This window comes from Staurois parvus, unplaced genomic scaffold (genome assembly GCF_062004578.1).
Source record: "Staurois parvus isolate SC_StPar_1 unplaced genomic scaffold, SC_StPar_1.0 ptg002753l, whole genome shotgun sequence".
Taxonomy (NCBI): Eukaryota; Metazoa; Chordata; class Amphibia; order Anura; family Ranidae; genus Staurois; species Staurois parvus.
Genome location: NW_028320549.1, coordinates 2209461 through 2231139, shown reverse-complemented (window position 1 = coordinate 2231139; position 21679 = coordinate 2209461). Strand labels below are relative to the sequence as shown.

Genomic DNA, 21679 nt, shown 5'->3' with positions numbered 1-21679 from the left:
AAATGATCGTAAATGCTTTAAAATGGCAACCAAAACCTGAAAGACGTGGAAGAAAGCGAAAAACTACCATTCGAATGGATAGAAGAATAGCCAAAATGGCAAGGACTCAGCCAACAATCAGCTCCAGGAAGATGAAAGAAGGTGTAAAGTTACCTGTGAGTACTGTTACAATTAGAAGACGCCTATGTGAAGCCAAGCTATCTGCAAGAAGCTCCCGCAAAGTCCCACTGTTGAAAAAAACACATGTGCTGAAGAGTTTACAATTTGCCAAAGAGCACATTGACTGGCCTAAAGAGAAATGGTGCAACATTTTGTGGACTGATGAAAGTAAGATTGTTCTTTTTGGGTCTAGTGGCCGGAGACAGTTTGTCAGACGACCCCCAAACACTGAATTCAAGCCACAGTACACTGTGAAGACAGTGAAGCATGGTTGCGCAAGCATCATGATATGGGAATGTTTCTCATACTACGGTGTTGGGCCTATTTATCGCATACCAGGGATCATGGCTCAGTTTGAATACATCAGAATACTTTAAGAGGTCATGCTGCCTTATGCTGAAGAGGAAATGCCCTTGAAATGGGGGTTCCAACAAGACAACGACCCCAAACACGCCAGTAAACGTGCAACATCTTGGTTCCAGACCAACAAGATTGACGTTATGGAGTGGCCAGCCCAATCCCCGGATCTTAATCCAATAGAAAACTTGTGGGGTGACATCAAAAATGCCGTTTCTGAGGCAAAACCAAGAAATAGAGAAGAACTGTGGAATGTAGTCCAATCATCCTGGGCTGGAATACCTGTTCACAGGGGCCAGAAGTTGGTTGACTCTATGCAACACAGATGTACAGCAGTTCTCAGAAACAGTGATTATACAACTAAATATTCATTAAGTGATTCAAAGGAAAGCAAAATCTTCAAACATTTTTCAGTTTATATAGTGAATGTTTGAGTTTGTAAAGAAGAATACAAACACTGCTATTTTTTTTGAAAAGTCTAATATTCACTTTTCTTCAATTTTTTTAGAGGACCAACACAAATTTGATCTATTTTTCTTCATGTTTTGATTTGGAATAGAATGCGTAGTGTTCCCAATGCATTTGTGTGTATGGAAATAAAAGCTATTAGAAGGATTTTGAGCTTCATTCACTTTTTTCAACACACTGCTATTATTTTGAACACAACTGTATATATTGAACATTCACATCAGTCCCTAACCCTCAAGGGGTATACAATCTAAGGTCCCTAACTCACATTCATACACATATTAGGGCCAATTTAGACAGGATCCAATTAACCTACCAGCATGTCTTTGGAGTGTGGGAAGAAACCAGAGCACCCGGAGAAAACCCACACAAGTACTGGGAGAACATGCAAACTCCATGCAGGAGGCACCATGGTCAGGAATTGAACCCATGACCCATTTATTGCAAGGTAGACGTGCTAACCAGTAAGCCACTGTGCAGGTGGCTTACTGGTTAGCCATCAGCAGGTCGTTTTCTGTACTTGAAGTGTTACTAAACCCAGGACCCTGCATTAACTATATCCAGTCTCCCACAGTACACAGAATATGGAAATTCAATTATTTTAGTAAATATAAACTGCTAAATACCTTTTCTCATCAGCAGTTAGAGTAGTCTTGTGAGTTCTATCGGTGTCCGGCCGAGCACTGGTTATTCTTGTAGGAGGATTTTTCATTCTCCTCTGACTGTCCTATGAGGCTGCATGACCCCTGACCCTCTGTCCAGACAGTGTTGATTGGCCCTGTGCCAATCACATGCACCCTCTCAAAAAAACAAAAAACAAAAAACTTTCTAGCAATACACACCAAACACAGCATGTGCAGATTTTCCTGTGCTGCTCTGTACTATGGATTGGGAACAATAGAAGAAGGGGAGGATCACAGAAGACAAGATCAAACAGCCTTTCTTTACAATGCAGAGGATTAACCACAGTGAGTATATCAAGCATGATTTACTGTATATACAGACTGATTTTATTGTTATGAGTTTCATAACACTTTAAAAGTTTTGTAATCCCATGACACTTCAGGTATGGCAAGACAGATAAATATACAGTATCTCACAAATGTAAAATCAATATTCAGTATGCACAAATGGCCGCCCAACACATTTTAACACCACCTTGAATGATGTCCGCTCTTAGCATACGAGTAAGAGTTTCCAGATGTGGGTTTAAAGTGTGTTTCAGAAATTTTTTCTTCATCTGATCAAAAACTCAATAAAATCTATTTTGAATAAAGTTGCCAACCACTAATTTGCTAAATATTTTTCTGAATATCATGGATCCAGGGACTCATATTTGGCATTGGAGCTATCTCGGATATATGGGATTGAAGCTAGAGATCTTAGAGTTAAACACAAAAGGTTATGTGACCGAGAGACACTCTGGACATACATGCTTAATAGTCAGACTCCTCAGGGGCTGAATGAAGGTCTTCTTGATCTCAGTATGGTTATTTAGTTTATTATTTCTACTGTGCTGATTCAATAAGACCTTTATGGCAGCTTAACTGCAGCATCCATATGGGAGTATGGGGCACTATGGAATAGAATTTGTATTTGTGGATATTAGAATTTGCGATGTTACAATTTTAATGTTAGAATAGGGTCAAATGTACTGTGGAGATCTGGATATATAGAGAACAGAGATATACAAACCAAGTTAATATGATTATTATTATTTTTTATTATTATCATCATTATTGCCTTTACATCTTTATGTGATATATATATATATATATATATAGAAGCAGCAGGTGGAGAAGCAGCAGTACACTGATTTTCCCAGTAAATGGCTGTGTGGGGGCATGTCAGCAAAACTCTTATCATTGGAGAACAAGCAAGCCGTTCTGCCAGCACAGCCAGAAAACTAACCATGCTGGGAATTATGTACTCTCATGGAAAGCAAGGTCAATTTGAAATAGAAAAGGAGAAATAAGAGATCAGCATGTTTTTTAACACAGTGGGCCCCTGCGTTACAATGGTAATTGCTAGTGGTATGTCTACGGATGGAGGATTAGGGAGAAAATACTTACCTTACTCCTTGTTCAGTCAGTCTCCATCCAGCACTGCAATCCACCCCCTTCCCACAAGCTCCACTGTAAACTTCGGCTGTCTCCAGTCAAACTCAATACTCCAAACACCAAAACGTATGATACAAGGTTAATGTCCCTGTATTGTACCTGTTCATGCCAAGGCTCCACCCACAAACTGAAGCTTTTGTAGAAGAGGAGACAACTGGAGCTGGCCGGACTGGGGTATAAGGTTAGAGATACAACCTGTCCTGAAATCCCCTAGAAATAACAAGCAATTAGCCGTGTAGTGTGAGCGACCCCAGAAAAAAAAGTGGATTTTTTTAGTTTCAAGGAGCTGGACTTTAACATTATAGCTTTGTCTAAAGATCTGTCTTCATAAATTGACAGACAAGCGTCCAACAAACCAAGGAACATGTAAGCCTTCCAGCCCAACAGCTAGAAAAGGAAAAAACTGCCAAGAAAACTGTGCCAAAACTTGAAATCAAGAGAGCAGATAGGAACTTGCTTGAAGGCTGTCTATCTCCAAGAAGGTCAGCGACTCTACCCTTTGCCCCCTAGAAGGTCAGTGACTCTACCCTTTGCCCCCAAGAAGGTCAGTGACCCTACCCTTTGCCCCAAGAAGAAGAGTGACCCTACCCTTTGCCCCTTTTAGGTCTCTTGGGACTTCCAAACCCCCTTTCTGCCTTACCCAATCTTGAACATTTACCTCCCACTAATGAGCAGTCACAAGGGGAGGGCAACTTTCTTATAAAGCCTTCCAGATGTGTTCAGCAGCCAGATCAGATCTAAGATAAACTAAAAAAAAAGAAAAATATCAGCTTCTAAGTTTTTGAAAGTAATCAACTGGATGGGTTGGAAAATATTTGACTCTTTCTAGTGGGTTTGTAGCATGTATAGTATCCACAGCATCTGAAACACAAAAGGTAATTGTTTTTATGAGTCTTTTTAACTATGCAGACCATACCACAGCTTACAAATCCAGTGAAGGCACAGTGCACATAGCCTGACATGCCAGTTTAATAGTGAGCTTTATCTTGCCTGGATTTCCCATTTAAACTGCCTCGCGCCCCCCCTACACAAACACATCACAGGCTGAAGGACACCTTTCTTATACTTGGAACACTTATTTATTCTGGAAGAATTGCTGCATGATTCATGGCCTTCTTCCTTTCAAACATTATGTCTATAGTAAATTCACCATTGTGTTTCATTAGAAACACATTACATTATTACATTACATTGAGTTTATATAGCGCCAAAGGGTTTGCTCAGCGCTGTACAATAGAGGGGGGGACAATACATGAAACATTACAGCAACTACGAACAGCACACGAGGGGTAAGAGGGCCCTACTCTTTCGAGCTTACAATCTAGGAGGGAGGGGGTAGTGGTACAGGAGGAAGTGGCTGTGGGGGATAGAGTGGTAGGAGGAATGAAGGAGAGCAGCAGTTAGGTGAGGGTGGGGTAGGCTTCCCTGAAAACACCTTTTCAAAGCAGCATTTATACAATTAGCAACTGCTTTACTGAATCATAAATATACCAGATGGACATTTCTAGTTCATTTTTACATAAAGTACATTTGTGATTTTTACTAGTATTCCTAAAGCTGTATTAAACCCCAAACCAAAAATCTAATCCTGAGATGTGGTGTCTGCATTCGTTTCTTTTGTTTTGTTTGTTTTTTCCCCCCTCTATTTTCATCAGGAGATCCAGCCAGTAACACACTTCGACTCTGGATGGAGGAAAAATGGAGATATCCTTGGATAGCAGGATAGGGTAGTATAAAACTGGCCATACAGTAGTTGGATTGAATCTGGGTCGGTTCAGCAGGGATTGGCCAAGATTTATTTAATATTTGAGCAGGCTGCTTGTACTAAAGTCAATCCATCGTTTAACTTCAGTACAACCTGCCTGTCAAATTTTTTTCATGCAATCACTGATCATTGTGTTCTGTTAGCAGGGAAGGCTCCCCACCACCAGACACAATATTGCTGCGGGAAGGATTTCCCCAACAACATTGACTCTGTTGATGGGGGAATAAAGTGATTTTCTTTCTTTCCACCTGTATTGCATAATTTATTGGCTGCTTTAGTCTAGCAGATTTAGGTGGACTTGACTAACAAATTAAAGCTGAACTTTTTTTTGAAGTAACAATTTATAAGCAGTTACAGCAACCGCTTTTTTTTTTCTTTTTGGGATAAAGGTTTAACATAAATGAATAAAAGCTGATCATTGTAAGTACCCCTGTCAGTGTTATATACTTTATCTCAACTCTCCAACTGCCACTTTTGTCTGAACAGCTTGGACTGTTAAATGAAGTTGAAAAATAACAGACTCACTGGCTGGATCACCACGGGAAAATAAAGGAAAATGAGATACTTTCATTAAGAAGTGTTTTTTTGTTTTTATATCTACTTCAGCTGCCAGCTTCAATAAGGGTGAGCTGTTCATTGTTTTCCAGATCATAAAAGGAAAGATATAGTGGAACCCGAAGCATAAAGCTTACCTGTATGGCCTTTCTGAAATATTTAATGTTACTTTTCATTCATCTTTAGCTGTGTTTGTTTTTGCATTTGCACAGAGAGGATCTGTGTGAGCTCTGATGTGACAAATCTCTGTTCCTTCCCCATGCCAACCTAACATATGAACAAACACAAATAGGATCATTGGTGACAAAGCTAACTTCCCATCCCCCTCACCTTACTTTCTACATACTCAAGTCATGCTGTTGTATGAAAAATAACATGTACTACAGAACAGAGTTGTGGTCAGGTATTCAAAATTCACTGGACACATCAAGCAAGTATTGGCAAGTCAAGCTAGATTCATCCTGGTCATGGGTCAAGATCCGTATGTAAGATCGGTGTCTACTTAAATTGTACCTGAATCCAAAAACAAATGTGTTATATTGCAGCTAACCAATTGTTAGATGCGTTGGCTACATTCGATTTTTTTAAGGCTTTTTTCTCTTTTTTTTTTCACCTGGTGATCCAGCTAGGAAGTCTGTTATTTTTCAACTTCCTTTAACTAGCTGCCGACCGCAGATAGCCGAATGACGGCTGCACTGCGGCCGGCCAGTTCTGGGGGCGCGCACCCGGCGATCTCCGTGATCGCTGTGTCCGTAGGACACAGCTGATCACGTGATGTGGTAAAAGGCCAATTACAGCGGCCTTTTACCACGTGATCAGCGGTGTCCAATGACACGCTGATCAGAGGGAAATGCAAGTGCCGGTTCTCGGCTGCACTTTCCTCATGCTGTCAGATCGTGAGGAAAGTACTGCCGAAGACCGGCAGTTGTCAGAGCGGGGATCGGCACCGATCATCAGGGCACTGATGATCAGTGCCCTGATGATCGGTGCCCAGCAGTGCCACCCGCAAGCTCCGCCCACCTGTGCCCAGCAGTGCGCCCACTAGCTCCGCCCACCTGTGCCCAGCAGTGCACCCACCTGTGCCCAGCAGTGCACCCACCCGTGCCACTCTGCAGTGCCACCTACCTGTGCCCAGAAATGCCACCTACCTGTGCCCAGCAGTGCCACCCTCCTGTGCCCACCCACCTGTGTCCAGCAGTGCCACCCACCTGTGCCCACCAGTGCCACCCACCTGTGCCCACCCACCTGTGCTGCCCACCAGTGCCACCCACCAGTGCAGCCCAGCAGTGCTGCCAGTCAGTGCCACCAGTCAGTGCCCAGGGGTTGTGCCAGTCAGTGCCGCCAGTCAGTGCTCAACAGTGATGCCAGTCAGTGCCGTCTATCAGTACCCATCATCAGTGTCACCTATCAGTGCTGCATATTAGTGCCGCCTATCCGTGACACCTCATTAGTGCTGTCTATCAGTGCCGCCTATCCGTGCCACCTCATTAGTACTGCCTATCAGTGCCCTTTAGTGCCGTCTATCAGTGCCCATCAGTGCTGCCTCATCAACGCACATCAGTGAAGGAGAAAAAATACCTGTTTGAAAAATTTTATAATAGAAACACAGAAAGTTTTTTTTTTTTTCAAATTTTTTGCACTTCTTTTATTTATAGCGCAAAAAGTAAAGCGCCCAGTGGCGATTAAATACCACCAAAAGAAAGCTCTATTTGTGAGAAAAAAATGATCAAAATTTCATATGGGTACAATGTTGCATGACCGCGCAATTGTCAATCAAAGTGCGGCAGCGCTGAAAGCTGAAAATTGGCCTAGTAAATAAGGGGGTATAAGTGCCTGGTAGGCAAGTGGTTAATAGACCAAGTTTTTCCAGCAAAAGTGTCAGTTAGAGGGTTAAAACAAACCATCGACCTCTGACACGCTGTAATATATTAAAATTTAGTTTTTGGGGGATTTTGATATGCTTAAAAGTGGAAAACTGCCAATATATGTACCCATATTAACGATACATTTCAGCATCACATTGACAGAATTAACCAAATACTTGCAATTAGGGATGTACTAATACCATTTTTTAATTGGCGAGTACGACTACCGATAGTTTTGATCAAGTACTCGCCGATACCAATACAGAGAACAAACTGCCTTCTGCTACAGCCAAATATTTCAAATGTTGACTCATCAGAGCACCTGCTGCCATTTTTCTGCACCCCGGTTTCTATGTGTTCATGCACAGGACATGAAAACAAGGCTAAGTGACTAAAATATGCATGAAAACATAGGAACTGTGGTACAGGAATGGGCAGCAGGTTCTCTGGACTGACAAGTCAAAAATATGAAATATTTGACTGTAGCAGGAGAGCAGTTTGTTGGTGAAGGTCTGGAGAGCGCTACAATAATGAATGTCTGCAGGCAACAGTGAAGCATGGTGAAGGTTCCTTGCAAATTTGAGGCTCCATTTCTGCAAATGGAGTTTTAGATTTGATCAGGATCAATGGTGTCCTCAATGCTAAGCAATACAGACAAATACTTATCCATCATGCCAAACACAAGGGAGGAGTGTGATTGGCCCCAAATTTATTCTGCAGCAGGACAACAACCCCAAACATACAGCCAATGTCATTAAGAACTATCTTCAGTGTAAAGAAGAACAACGAGTCTCAGAAATGATGGTTTGGCCCCCACAGAGCCCTGATCTCAACATCATGGAGTTTGTCTGGAGTTACATGAAGAGACAGAAGGATTTGAGGCCTACATCCACAGAAGATCTGTGGTTAGTTCTCCAAGATGTTTGGAATAACCTACCTGCTGATTTCCTTCAAAAACTGTGTGCAAGTGTACCTAGAAGAATTGATGCTGTCTTGAAGGGAAAGGGTGGCCACACCAAATATGGGTTCAATATGGATTTCTCTCTGTTCATTTACTTTCTATTTTGTTAATTGATAAAAATTAAATATGAATGCTTCTGTTTGTTAAAGCATGTACATTTTACATTTTTTACACCTGCCTAAGACTTTTACAAAGTACTGTATTTCAGTTTTTTTCAGTAGAATGGTTTGATAATGATAGAAATGATAGAAATTGCTACAATGTGCAGGAATCAAACAGCGGATTGTTAAAGGGAAACTTCACTCTCAATCAGCATTGTCTTTTTTAGTTCTTATTCTGCTAGTATTAGTAAATAGATAAGAAAGTTTTATCATATTTACTTGTTTTAAACTTTTTTTTTAATATTTCATCAGTTACTTCCTGGTTTTCAGGCCTAGGCAAGTGATGTCATACATCCCAGGAGTCTTCAGGAGTGGAGAAGGGGTTTTCTCAGCTAAGCACACCCCTGGGCTTAGGGCAGATTGATTCCAGGAAGTAAATACTACATGAATCATCTGCCATTACTCAAGATGGCCATGGCCAGAAATACTAGGGGGGTGTTTTCCAAAGTGATTTCTTATCAAAAATAATCATGGAGACATGGATGGATGGGTGAGGTTGCTTTGAATATTAAAAATTAATTAAATAGCGTTTTTGGCTTGTGGTGCCCAGATGCAGTGTAGTTATGCTTTAATCCTTTGAGGACCAAGGGATGTATTTGTCCCATGTTTTTAATTGCATGTATCATCTGATTAAGAACTTAAAACTCTTTTTTTTTTTGGTTTGAGTCAAAATTTTAGTTCTTATCAACAAACAACAAATGGATCTAGCTTTTTGCCAATTATTTCATGAAATGGCTTAGTTACAGCAACTGAAGTGTACGAACTTTAAAAACAAAAAAATTGATTCTTTTGGCGTTCCAAAATCTCAAAGGGTTAAGCTGGTGATGCATTTGTAGAATTTCATTCAAACTTTTTTCTTTCAAGAACTATCACGTGATTTTTAAACCGTGCGGTCAGATCAATATTTAGTTTCAACTATAATGACAAAAAAATTCTAAAGAGCAGAATGGAAGATTTTTCATGTGTGATTAAATTTCTAACAGTAAATGTAGTTTTTGTTTCATTCCGAAATCAAATATTAAAAAGCAAGCACGATTTTGAACTATTTTCAAATGGCATTTGTCAAGTCATCTAATGTACTGGGAATTTTTGTACGAATGTTCACACAAACCTTTGTTTTAAAATCTACTAGTGTATGGCCAGCTTTACAATACCCAATCAACAAAGGATCAGTCATTGCAATACAAGTGCTATAAATAATCAATTTTTACAATATGCAGCCAATAAGTGGGCACTTCTTATGTTATATTATATTTTAGTGCTCAACATAATAATGAAAGGAAACCAGAATCTTCTTGTTCATGCTGCACCTTAATTTATATTAGAAGAATTGCTTTGTATTGTTATATGTCTTTTTATGTTTCCAATATCCATCAGATTTCACCTAAAAAGTTTTTCTTCTACATCTTCAACTGTCAAGAAGCATTTTTCACCATCATCTATCAAGATCAGAAAATTCTTTCAAGGATAGAGCGAACCGACTGTCATTGAGAGTCTGTGTCTGAGACAACTATATTCTACCTTCTGAATGTCTCCTGATGGGTTTACGAAATGTGTAGGAGCTTTGTTTGTTGATCAAGATTCTTGTTTCTTGTCTTTTTGTTTGATTTTTTTTCATTCACAGGCAAGTAGGAAACTTCCATTTAGTCCATTTGTATGCTATAATTATCTTTACACTGTGCTGTGTGTAATCACCTGTAATTCTTTACTGTATTATATATAAACCCAAGAGAATTTTTCGACATACATTTATACACTTATCCCTGCATTTAACTAATGCCTGGAAACCTTCAGCATAGAAAGATTTGTCAGTATGCCTGAACATCCTAGGACAGCCTGCTTCACTTCATCAATGATTGTGTTCACCATTCCCACAGAAAGATTTGTCTTTTGTGCAATTTCATGACAGGTTATGCGTCAATTATCCAAGATCAGGCATTCCTCTAAATGTTCACAGGATTGACTATTGTCATTGGCTGAGAACCACCACTTCCGGGATCATCACTGACGGACGTACGGCCATCTTTGAAATGTTCACACCATTGAAATATCTTACCGCAACTGAGCGTCTCATCATCGTACTGTGCTTAAGTCTTCAGTAGATATCCACGGGTTTTACACCTTCATTCACAATAAACTTCATCACCAAACGCTGCACCCATTAACACTGTTGTCTGCCAGCTTGATTAATGGTCTCTGGGTTTTCCCCCAACATGTACGCAGTCTATTCATTTTGTGGTAGCACCCAGATATGGCAGAGTTCCACTTTAAACTGTAACATTTCTAACAGCATCTGCTTACAAGGTTTGCGGCTCACTTCCCCCCTCCCTTATTTCCTGTGAGTGATATGGATCAACTAATAGCTAGTACTCTTATCTGCAGCTGCTAATCAAGGTTATTCTGTAGAGTTTAGAAAGCCTTTTGATAGTATAGTATAGAAAATGAAAGAAGAAATGTATGCATTGTGACGTAATTGTTAATATGTATACTGTGTGAGATGTTTTTCAACTCACTCGGCTTTGCAGGCATGAGCCCGGCTGAGTCAAACAGCGATGTTTCAATAAATCACTTGTTTTCCTCAGAAGTCTGTGTCCGGAGTTCTCTGGTTTGCCAAAATTTCTACTACACTTTTAGGACACTTACTGCTGCGTGTAATACCACCACGCTAGCATCCCTTTTTATACCTTTTTATACCTGTAAAATTAAATATCCCGGTTTGACTTAAACACCCCTCGTATATATTACAACTTACTAGTCCTTGAATGTGGTGGCTGCATTAGTTCTCTTATTTCAGTTTTTTTTCCTTTGTTATCCCCTGGTGATCCTGCCAGTATAAGATGGTGAGGGGTGCTATAGTTCAAAGAGACCTGGAAACAATACTGATTGATAACAATCAGAAAATACAGGAAACGATCTGCTCACAAGATTTCTGCCAGGGTCAATACTTATCAAACAAATATAACAAAACACCACTTTTGAAGACTTAAGTGACAGACCAAAAGGGGTCACAGTAGAAAAGTTTACTGCAAAGATTTACATGCCTTAAGTAAGTAAGCTCATCTTTTCAGAAAAAAATGAAAAGGTGAACTAGCATAGCACACATCCCCCCATCTTCTTGTCCCAACTGTCCTTACCACCATAGGTGATCAACTGTCAGTACCCCCCCCCCCCCCCCCAGCCAGTGGACATGTGCATTTCACTTCTTTACGAATTTAAATGCATACAAAATTGTTGTTATTTGGAGATTACAATAGTAACAAATTGCAATAGTAAAGCATTTAAACGAATATGAAATAATGAAACAAGATTTGAATTGAATTCAAAACAAATTTGAAAATGAAATTGAACACAAATTTGAATATTGCTGACTTTTGCTGATTTCCTTAAAAGACTTTATATATTAGAATATAGCTGTCTTCTGAAATTAGAATTTTGAAAAGAGTAGAATATAACAAAAAAGAATATAACAGAACAAAATAGAATAAAAAAATAGAATAGAATAAAAATAGAAAGAATATAGCCGTCTTCCAAAATTCAAATTTTAAGAAGAATAGAATAGAATAAAACAAAATAGAATAGGAAATAAAAGAATAGAATAGATAATAATAGAATCAAATAGAAAATAAAGGAATAGAATAGAAAATAAAGCAATAGAATATAAAAAAATAGAATAGAATAGAAAGAATATAGCCGTCTTCTGAATTTTGAAAAGAATAGAGTAAAACAGAGTAGAATAGAAAATAATATAATAGAAAAAAAATAGAAAAGAATAAAACAGAATAAAAAACAGAATAAAAAAGAATAGAATAAGTACTGTGGGGACCAGGGGAAGGTGAGGAGAATATACAATGTTATTTCCACTTTTGATTTTTTCGTTGAAGCTTATCCTAGTTCTGTATACATGGTGCTCCTTTCAGCAGAGATGAAACTTAATTATGCAAATATTGTGAAACTAGACTATAGCTCCACCTGATGGCTGGATAGAAGCCTGCATAATATTAATGGAATATGTTTTTATTCATTACTATAATAAAGAGCTATACAATTTCCACAAAACCATTGCACATTCTATGTGATAGACTGGCACACCCAAAATTTAGATTTCAGTTACAGGAAGAGTCAATTAAGCTGTGTTGCCTGGTAGCTTCATATGTTTTTCTTTAGCAGAAAAGACTCCCTGCTATAGTTATCAGCCCTGTTTCTGCCCCCCCCCCCCAAATCTTGGAGCCCCTGCCCACTTCTGGGATTCTCCCATTCTTCATGTTCAATAGCGATTAATAACAGAAAACCTAACGGGTAATACAGGACTTTTGGTAACAGCATCAGCAAATGTGCAAACTCAGGAATTCAAAGATTGCAATCCTACCATGAGTAATATAAGAAACTGTTACATGGTATTAACTCTTCAGTATCAATCTAAAACTAAATTACCAGTTTTGGATAGCTCATCTCTTTCATTACATTTTCAAAATGTGTTTATTTGTTGTGGTAAACCATAGTGGGGATTTTCTAAAGTACCTATGATTAGACACACAGGAGGCTCTGTAAGTAGGCAGGCTAATCAATATCTTACAGTAAGATTACAAAGAAGAAAGGAAGTGTTTGTGTCATTTTAAAAGGTCCAACATCAGTTTGTGTCTGCCTGCCAAATTACACACACAGCTAGATGAATCTGAAATTGCTGATATAGTTTTATTGAAACCCATTAGGGAACCACAAACAGAAAAAAATACTGTATCCTAATTACCGTATATGGTAAATAAACTGCATGTAATGATAGTATTCCATCTCTAGCAAGACATTTTTTTTGTGGTTTTGGATAGAGTAGGGAAGGGTTAGACCATATAGCATCAAGATAAAAAGGTGTCAGGGAACAAGAAGATCGCCACGACGCATGAATCTGCACATGCGTAGGATTCCGACAAGACATAGAGGCAGGCAGGCACTAGATCCCAGGTGCGCCTGTCACCAATGACAGTGCTGGCAGGCACTAGGACCCAGGCATGCCTGTCAGTGCCGGGTGGGCTATTTAAACCAGCTCTTGCAATGCTCACATTGCCGTATGGTCTTATTCCTGTGTTCCTGTTCCTAGTACCTGAGATTGCCTTTGTTGCCGAACTTGCCTGACCAGGATTATCGTGACTCTCTCCTGCCCTGATCCCTGGCTTGTCTGACCATTCTTCTGCTTTCTCCTGTTTACCTGACCTCCTGTTGCTGAACCTGGCCTGTGACCCGTTTATCCTTTTGCCTGCTGATCTGTACCGTCTGCCTCTGCTGTTACCGACCTGGCCTGTCTGACTACGTTACACACTACCTCTTCACATCTGGCTCTCACTTGTTACCTACCACTGGCAAATCCACCTCTACCACAGCTGGTTGAACTCAGGGGTCGCGACCTGGTCTCAGGCTGCTTCAAGTCCATCCCCACCATCAGGGGCTCTGGTGAAACAGCAGACTGAGGCTTAGATTCCGCGCCCTAAGGGATTCCGGCCTGTGGGTCGCTAGAGGCTACCGCCAGTTGGTCCTTAACAAAAGGAAAGTAAAGGTTGTCCAAGGATGACCCATCAGTATCACAATAACACTGAATTCACAAAAAAAGTGAATGTTTTATTTCAAAACGTCATCTAAAAAGTCATAGAAATCACAGATCCAAAATGATATCACCATCTATAGATATATTTTTTTAAGTATCTTCACGACTTCACATTTTCAAATGACAGATGCCTTATTACATATAATTTCAATCTAAAAGTCAAAAATACAAACAGTACATTGCATAGGTTGGTGTTTAGAATTTACAATTATCCATCAGTAATCATTAATCAATCTCGGACATATCCAACAGTTTTTCAGACATCAGTGTATTTCTGTTCCAAAAAGAAAAATCAACATAGAAACAAAATGTCCTATGAAAAGGAGACTGCATCCATGCACCTAAAAATATAATCCAACCACTTTATAGGGTGTCTACCACCTAATAAAGATACATGAGTTACACATAGAAGTGTGGGTGGGAAAGAGCTAACCCTATACTAATATGTCATCAACCCAATCTAGTAATGTAACCCAATCTGATGGATAGTTGTAAATTCTAGACACCAACCTATGCAATGTACTTATGTTTGTATTTTTAATTTTTAGATTGAAATTGCATGTAATAAGGCATCTGCCATCTGTCAAACACAGGCTACATAGACTGGTGCCAGTTTCTGGGCACCAATACAAGTGAGTGCATTTATATATATCTACTTGTTATGCAATTTTCAATAAATACTACACTTAGAGCATTTTAATTCATTTGGTTTATTTGAGCTGCTTGGAGCAATATATTTACCTTGAGGAGAGCCTGGGATTGTGAATCCATCCATTATTTGTGTACTCAGAGTCTTGTGATCAGTCAATTGGGGGCAGTCATGTTTGATCCCCCTGGATCCGCATCTCTTATTAGGAGACTGGGAGGTCTGATCCAGGAGAGCTTGTTGCTGGTCATTATTATTTATGATCACAAAGCAATATTTGACCACCTTAACCGGAGTCAACTCTGGTGAGTGAGAAATTCACTTACTGTCTGCACATGGTGAAAGAGCAAATTTTTAGTCTACGGGACTACATCTTTATGAGACTGTCACTATTATATGTTCACCATTCATCATATTTTGTCCAGGATTACCATTTGTTTGATGTTATTGATAGGTCATTCTATTTTTATCTTTCTCATATAACATATTGCAGCGCCTACCTAAGCAAGACCGAAGAGCTGTCAGAGGATGTCAGGGACAAGATTGTAGACCTGCACAAGGCTGGAATGGGCTACAAACTATCAGCAAGAAACTTGGTGAGAAGGAGACAACTGTTGGAGCGATTGGAAGAAATACAAAATAACCATCAGTCGCCCTCAGTCTGCAGTTTCATGCAAGATTTTGCCTCATGGGGTAAGGATGATCATGAGAAAAGTGAGGGATCAGCCCAGAACTACATGGGAGGAGCTTGTGAATGATCTCAAGGCAGTTGGGACCACAATCACCGAACAAACCATTGGTAACACAATACGTCACCATGGATTGAAATCCTGCATACCAGCAAGGTCCTCCTCCTCAAGAAGGCACATGTACAAGCCTGTCTGAAGTTTGATAATGAACATCTAAATGATTCAGAGAAGGATTGGGAGAAAGTGCTGTGGGCAGATGAGACCAAAATTGATCTCTTTGCCATTAACCACTTGCCTACCAGGCACTTATACCCCCTTATTTACCAGGCCAATTTTCAGCTTTCAGCGCTGCCGCACTTTGATTGACAATTGCGCATGTAGCGATACCCCCGAAGGGGCTGCTTAAGTTTGTTCACTCCGCCACTCTGCCTCTCAACCCCAAGAACTGTCTCAGCCCACACTGGCACACCTGGCAATAGTGTAAGTGCAAGGACCAATGAAAAGCACACACTTTGTAATAAAACACAGAGATCAGCTTTACTGTAAGACCTCTATGGGAAGTAATAAACATTAACAACAGGTATATGTTAGGAGAATCAAGAGAACAGCAAATACTGTGACGGAAAGCAATATAACTCACTTTTACACTCAGGCTGCTTTCAGGGGATTCCAACCATGAATAACCCCAAGAGCAGAGGAAACACTTACATGGCGCCCTCAAAGTGGATTTAACTCCTCTTCATAAAATGGGCCCCATGATGTCCAAGCAGAAGGAGAGCAGAAGAATGACTCTCTGTTGTGTCAGACTTCTCCCTTCTAACCCCCGACACCATGATCCCAATAGGAAAACACTGTACCCAAATGATGCTTAATAGCTACTTTCAAGGTAAAGCTAATCCCTCACACACCATGCAATATAGAGGCCTGACTACGCATGCGCGTGCCCGTATGGCACCAGTAACTTTAGTCTCTTTGTAACTGGATGAATGTTGGGATCTTCAGCTAGCCACTTTCGTTGGTGCACTTAAACTCCTTAAACACTTAAAGTGTAATTGTAATCCAGTGGCAGTATTTGTATAGTAAAGTGAACACGGTGTCTGTTCAGCAGGGCCATCTACACAACCCAGTGCCTGGTGAATATGAGCAAGGTATGATGTCTCTGTATGTGTGCAATGTTCCTGTCATCTGACAGTGGGAGAAATCCCTCTCACCAGATCCTGTGACAAAGGCCCAAACGATCGTCCTGAAAATGACAGGTTCCTCTGGTCACCTCACGATGAGCACTTCACACTGTCAGTGTAGGCACTGTACTGTAGACCACTTCTCTCAGTTTGGATGTTCCTTTGTCTGATGCAGATCACCAAGCATCCAGTGCACTGCCCAAAAGCACTTCTTTTCCAGGTCCAATCTCTCTCCTGCCACATGCAGTCCCCCTCTCCTTCAGGAGAAACCCAAGATGGCCCCCCTCATTCTCCTCTCCCTAAGCATGATGGCTTTCGTAGTTCTTTATTTTTATTCTATCTCCATATCAGCCTATAAGGCCGTTTCTGTTCAAAACTCCATCGTCCACAATGCTTTGCAGCTGCACTTCCTGCTTGAAAGAGTCCTTGTCATTGGCTCCTTTAATGGCTCTTATAATTGGCTCTCTCTCTCTTACAGTCTGAGAGGAGAAAGGGGGGGCTGAAATCCCTCACTGCTTTGTCTGTGTCAGGGCAAGTGTCAGGTTACACAGGAGAGGCCAGTCAGCAGATCACAGCCATGAGACAGGATTAATATCTCCTGCTACACGCAGTCATGCAACATTGTACCCATATGAAATTTTGATCATTTTTTTCTCACAAATAGAGCTTTCTTTTGGTGGTATTTAATTGCCACTGGGTGCTTTACTTTTTGCGCTATAAATAAAAAAATTGCAAAAAATTTGAAAAAAAAAAAAAGTTTCTTTGTTTCTTTTATAACATTTTTCAAACAGGTATTTTTTCTCCTTCACTGATGTGCATTGATGAGGCAGCACTGATGGGCACTGATAGGCGGCACTGATGGGCACTGATAGGCAGCACTAAAGGGCACTGATAGGCAGTACTAATGAGGTGGCACGGATAGGCGGCACTGATAGACAGCACTAATGAGGTGTCACGGATAGGCGGCACTAATATGCAGCACTGATAGGCGGCACTGATAGGTGACACTGATTATGGGTACTGAGAGACGGCACTGACTGGCATCACTGCTGGGCACTGACTGACGGCACTGACTGGCATCACTGCTGGGCTGCACTGACTGGTGGCACTGACTGGCAGCACTGCTGGGCTGCACTGGTGGGTGGCACTGGTGGGCAGCACTGGTGGGTGGGCACAGGTGGGTGGCACTGGTGGGCACAGGTGGGTGGGCACAGGTGGGTGGCACTGCTCAGCACAGGTAGGTGGCACTTCTGGGCACAGGTAGGTGGCACTGCAGAGTGGCACAGGTGGGTGCACTGCAGAGTGGCACAGGTGGGTGCACTGCTGGGCACGGGTGGGCGGAGCTAGTGGGCGCACTGCTGGGCGGAACTTGCGGGTGGCACTGCTGGGCACCGATCATCAGGGCACTGATCATCAGTGCCCTGATGATCGGTGCCGATCCCCACTCTGACAGCTGCCGGTTCTCGGCAGTACTTTCCTCACGATCTGACAGCGTGAGGAAAGTGCAGCCGAGAACCGGCACTTGCATTTCCCTCTGATCAGCGTGTCATTGGACACCGCTGATCACGTGGTAAAAGGCCGCTGTGATTGGCCTTTTACCACATCACGTGATCAGCTGTGTCCGTAGGACACAGCGATCACGGAGATCGCCGGGTGCGCGCCCCCTGGGGCGCGCAGGAGAGCGCGCTCTGGGAGGACGTCATATGACATCCACCCAGAACTGGCCGGCCGCAGTGCAGCCGTCATTCGGCTATCTGCTGTCGGCAGCTAGTTAACTTGACTCGCCATGTTTGGAGGTAAAAAAATGCTATGACCCTAAGAACATCATCCCTACAGTTAGGCACAGAGGTGGAAACATTATATTTTGGGGCTATTTCTCTGCTAAAGGAACAGGCCCACTTTGCTACATTGAGGGGCCAATAGACAGGGCCATGTATTGTAATATCGTAAATGAGAACCTTCTTCCCTCAGCCAGAACACTGTAGATGGGTCGTGGATGGGTCTTCCAGCATGACAATGACCCAAAACATACCGCCAAGGCAACAAAGGAGTGGCTCAAGAAGAAGCACATCAAGGTCATGGAGAGCCGTAGCCAGACTTCAGACCTTAATGCTATAGAAAATGTATGGATGGATCTGAAACTTCGAGTCCCCAAGCGACAGCCAAGAAACCTTAAGGATTCAGAAAAGATCTATAAAGAAGAGTGGACTAAAATCCCTCCTGAGATGTGTGTAATCGTGGTAACCAGCTACAAGAAACATCTTACCTCTGTGCTTGCCAACAAGGGTTTCTCCACCAAGTACTAAATCATGTTTTGCTTGGGGATCAAGTACTTATTCTACTCACTGAACTGCAACTCAATTTATAACATTTGTATCATGTGTTTTTTATGGATTTTTGGTTTATATTCTGTGTCTATCATTTAAAATACACTTATGATAAACATTATAGACCCTTTATTTGTTTGTAAGTGGGCAAACTTACACGATCTGCAGGGGATCAAATAATTATTTTCCCCACTGTAATCCTCACACATTTATATATGTAATTCATGAAGGGTTAGATCATCTGTCAAGTTTTTAGTGCTGTCTGTCTTCCCATTGGTTATATTGTAGCCATTGTCTCTGTGGTGGAATGGCAGTGTTTAAGGACTAGAAATACATCTAAATCTCCTCATCTCTGGGCGGGGATGTTCTGTGACTTGACTTCAGTGTCATTTATGAGTTATGAGTTATGAGTGCACAGGTTTTCTGGCAGGATCAACAGTCATCTTATTACGCTTTTTGAACAGCTATAACAAATCACTTTATATGGCATATTTACCAGACCAAATAGGAGCAAATAAGAGACGTTCATTGCTAGGGTGTACACTTTAGGAATATAAAATGGCAAAATTTCTTGTATAGCATATATGTATTATATGTTTTATACATTCTTTAGTGTGGGTGGAGTATTCCTTTAAAACTGAACTCTGGAATTTTGTTGAAATTCCTGGCAGTGGGTCCTGCCTCTCCCTCCCCCTTGCACCACAAGGGTTAAATGTTTATTTAGTCTAGGGGTGCAGGGATAAGGTGTAGTACTTTCCTTTTTCCTGGCTCCAGCAGGCTTCCTCCATTCATGCAATTGGTCCAATGATGCTGCCTCTTTAAGGCGCTTTTAATAGAGGTTGCATGCTCACTTCCTCTATGTACAATGTAGTGTTAATAGCTCTTCACTGTACATGATGATGTCAAGAGACTGCACTGAACCCAGAGCTTTCGGAAGAAGAAAACAGGACTGGAACCTGCAGGAAAGAGGGATAGGGTAAATGATAGACCTTATCTCTGCACCCCTAGACTAAATGAGCATTTAACCTTTGCAGTGCAGAGCTGCAAGGATAGATTTTGTCTAACTCCCGGAGTTAAGCTTTAACTTTAAAGCAGAAAGAATATTTATATATAGTAACAATTCCGAATTTTCAGGAAAATGTTTTTGGTACAGTCATAGACATATTCTGGGGCACAATTTCCCAGGAAGAGTTCTTCAGGAAGGATCAGAGACAGTTATTGATATTGAAAGCAATGAGAAACTATATAACAGGTATGGAGATCTATCTCTTTGTATCTACAACAAGGAAGAGTTCTGTGTAGCTGTCATGCCAACAGAGGGTGTTGGATTAGCCAACAGAGGTTTGTGACACCAGGGAAAAGAGTGGGGCATGTTGAACTGTAGCATAGGGCCACCATGGTAACCTGACCACTTCCAAAGTCTGGAAGAAACTAGGTATCCAAACGTTTTAGGTGGAAGTCTATGATAGGTTTCACTGGTCTTTGTGAATGAGACAGTGTTGGAACAGGAACTTTAACACTCCCCCTCAATTGTTCTCAGTTCAGCAAACTAGTTGAGCAGTCAGTGTCAGAACAGGAACCTTCTAAAGTCTCCTCAGTTGTTCCAGGTGGAATATTTGAGCAGAAGTTTACTGAAAGAATTGTGATTATGGGGCCACGAGTAAGAGTGACATTGATAAGGAGACTGAAACAGCTGGTCCTTCATCCCTGGAAGATCCTAATCTCCAAAGAACTTGACCACTTTCCCTCTGAAACAAGAGGATCATGGGTTGTGAAGACTAAAAAGTTGTGAGTTGTACAACTGACAGGTAGAGTGGTGAGGATCCTTAAGGAATGGCCAATAACCAAGATTCTCTACATCCAGTTTAAGTTAGCCATTAAACTATGCTGCTATAAGTTATGTTCAAGCTTGTATCATTGGTGACCCCAATGTGTATTGCCTCCAATAGTCTTCTGCATTCCTGCATCTTGCCTTCCTGATGATTAGTCCACCCTTTATTCTAGACTGTTTGAGAACTGTGTTACACTGTGTAGCAATTATATGTGATGATCCTTCCTGTGTCACTGCAGATCTGACACAGCTATATATGAAGTGTGAAATTAAAAGGTCAGTCCATCCCAAAAGTAATATTTTAATTGTGAGCAGACAGCAATGAGTTTAATCATTCTCTGGCTTTTTATATCTAATGAGGTTTTTAGTGGTGATATCTCATACAACTTTCCAGTGTTGACTCCTTTTCTTGCTGCCCGAGTTATTTAAAGTAATATAAATGGTGAACGGAAGTTCATCTACTAAAGGCAAATAGAGTGTTCATTTTGTAGGAGAATCTTCTTCAGAGCCTAGTGATTGAGGTAAAGCTGTGCTTACTTTCGTTATTCGATCATGTGCAAGCAAAAATGCTGCTTTTTATTCCCTTGAAAGGGTTGGGTATGCTTTGCAAAGTGAAATTTCAATACATTCACTAAGCTCTGGGGAAAATTCACATACAAAGTGCAACTGCCCTTGCACTGTAAACAGCCAATAGCCAATACTAATTACCTTTAGTGAATCAACCCTGTTGGCACCAACTGAAACCTGAAATATATTTTGGTAGAAAAAAACTACTTACAATTACTAATCTCAACTTTTTCAAAAGAAACCTTATTGAATAAAATGTGAAGGTTGCCAATGCTAACCTCCCTCTGAACGTGCTGGTTGCCTAGCTGTTTCTGGTTAATTACTTTCTGCATCATTGACGTAGAACAAGCATGCAACAAGCAAAGTTATTTTAAATTCAGAACCTAGGAACGTCATACTTAGCTTGCTTAAGACACAGAAAGTACTGAAATCAC

The 21679-nt window shown here is 40.9% G+C and overlaps 1 long non-coding RNA gene across 1 annotated transcript in view; it reads right to left on the bottom strand.

Annotated features, from left to right (window-relative positions):
- The window catches only part of LOC149429298 (uncharacterized), a 38399-nt gene extending 21281 nt beyond the window's left edge, over positions 1-17118 (bottom strand). Inside the window, exon 1 of the long non-coding RNA XR_016310502.1 lies at positions 16551-17118. This is a non-coding gene — a long non-coding RNA (uncharacterized LOC149429298). The remainder of the gene's footprint in view (positions 1-16550) is intronic.
- Positions 17119-21679: the final 4561 nt, after the last annotated feature.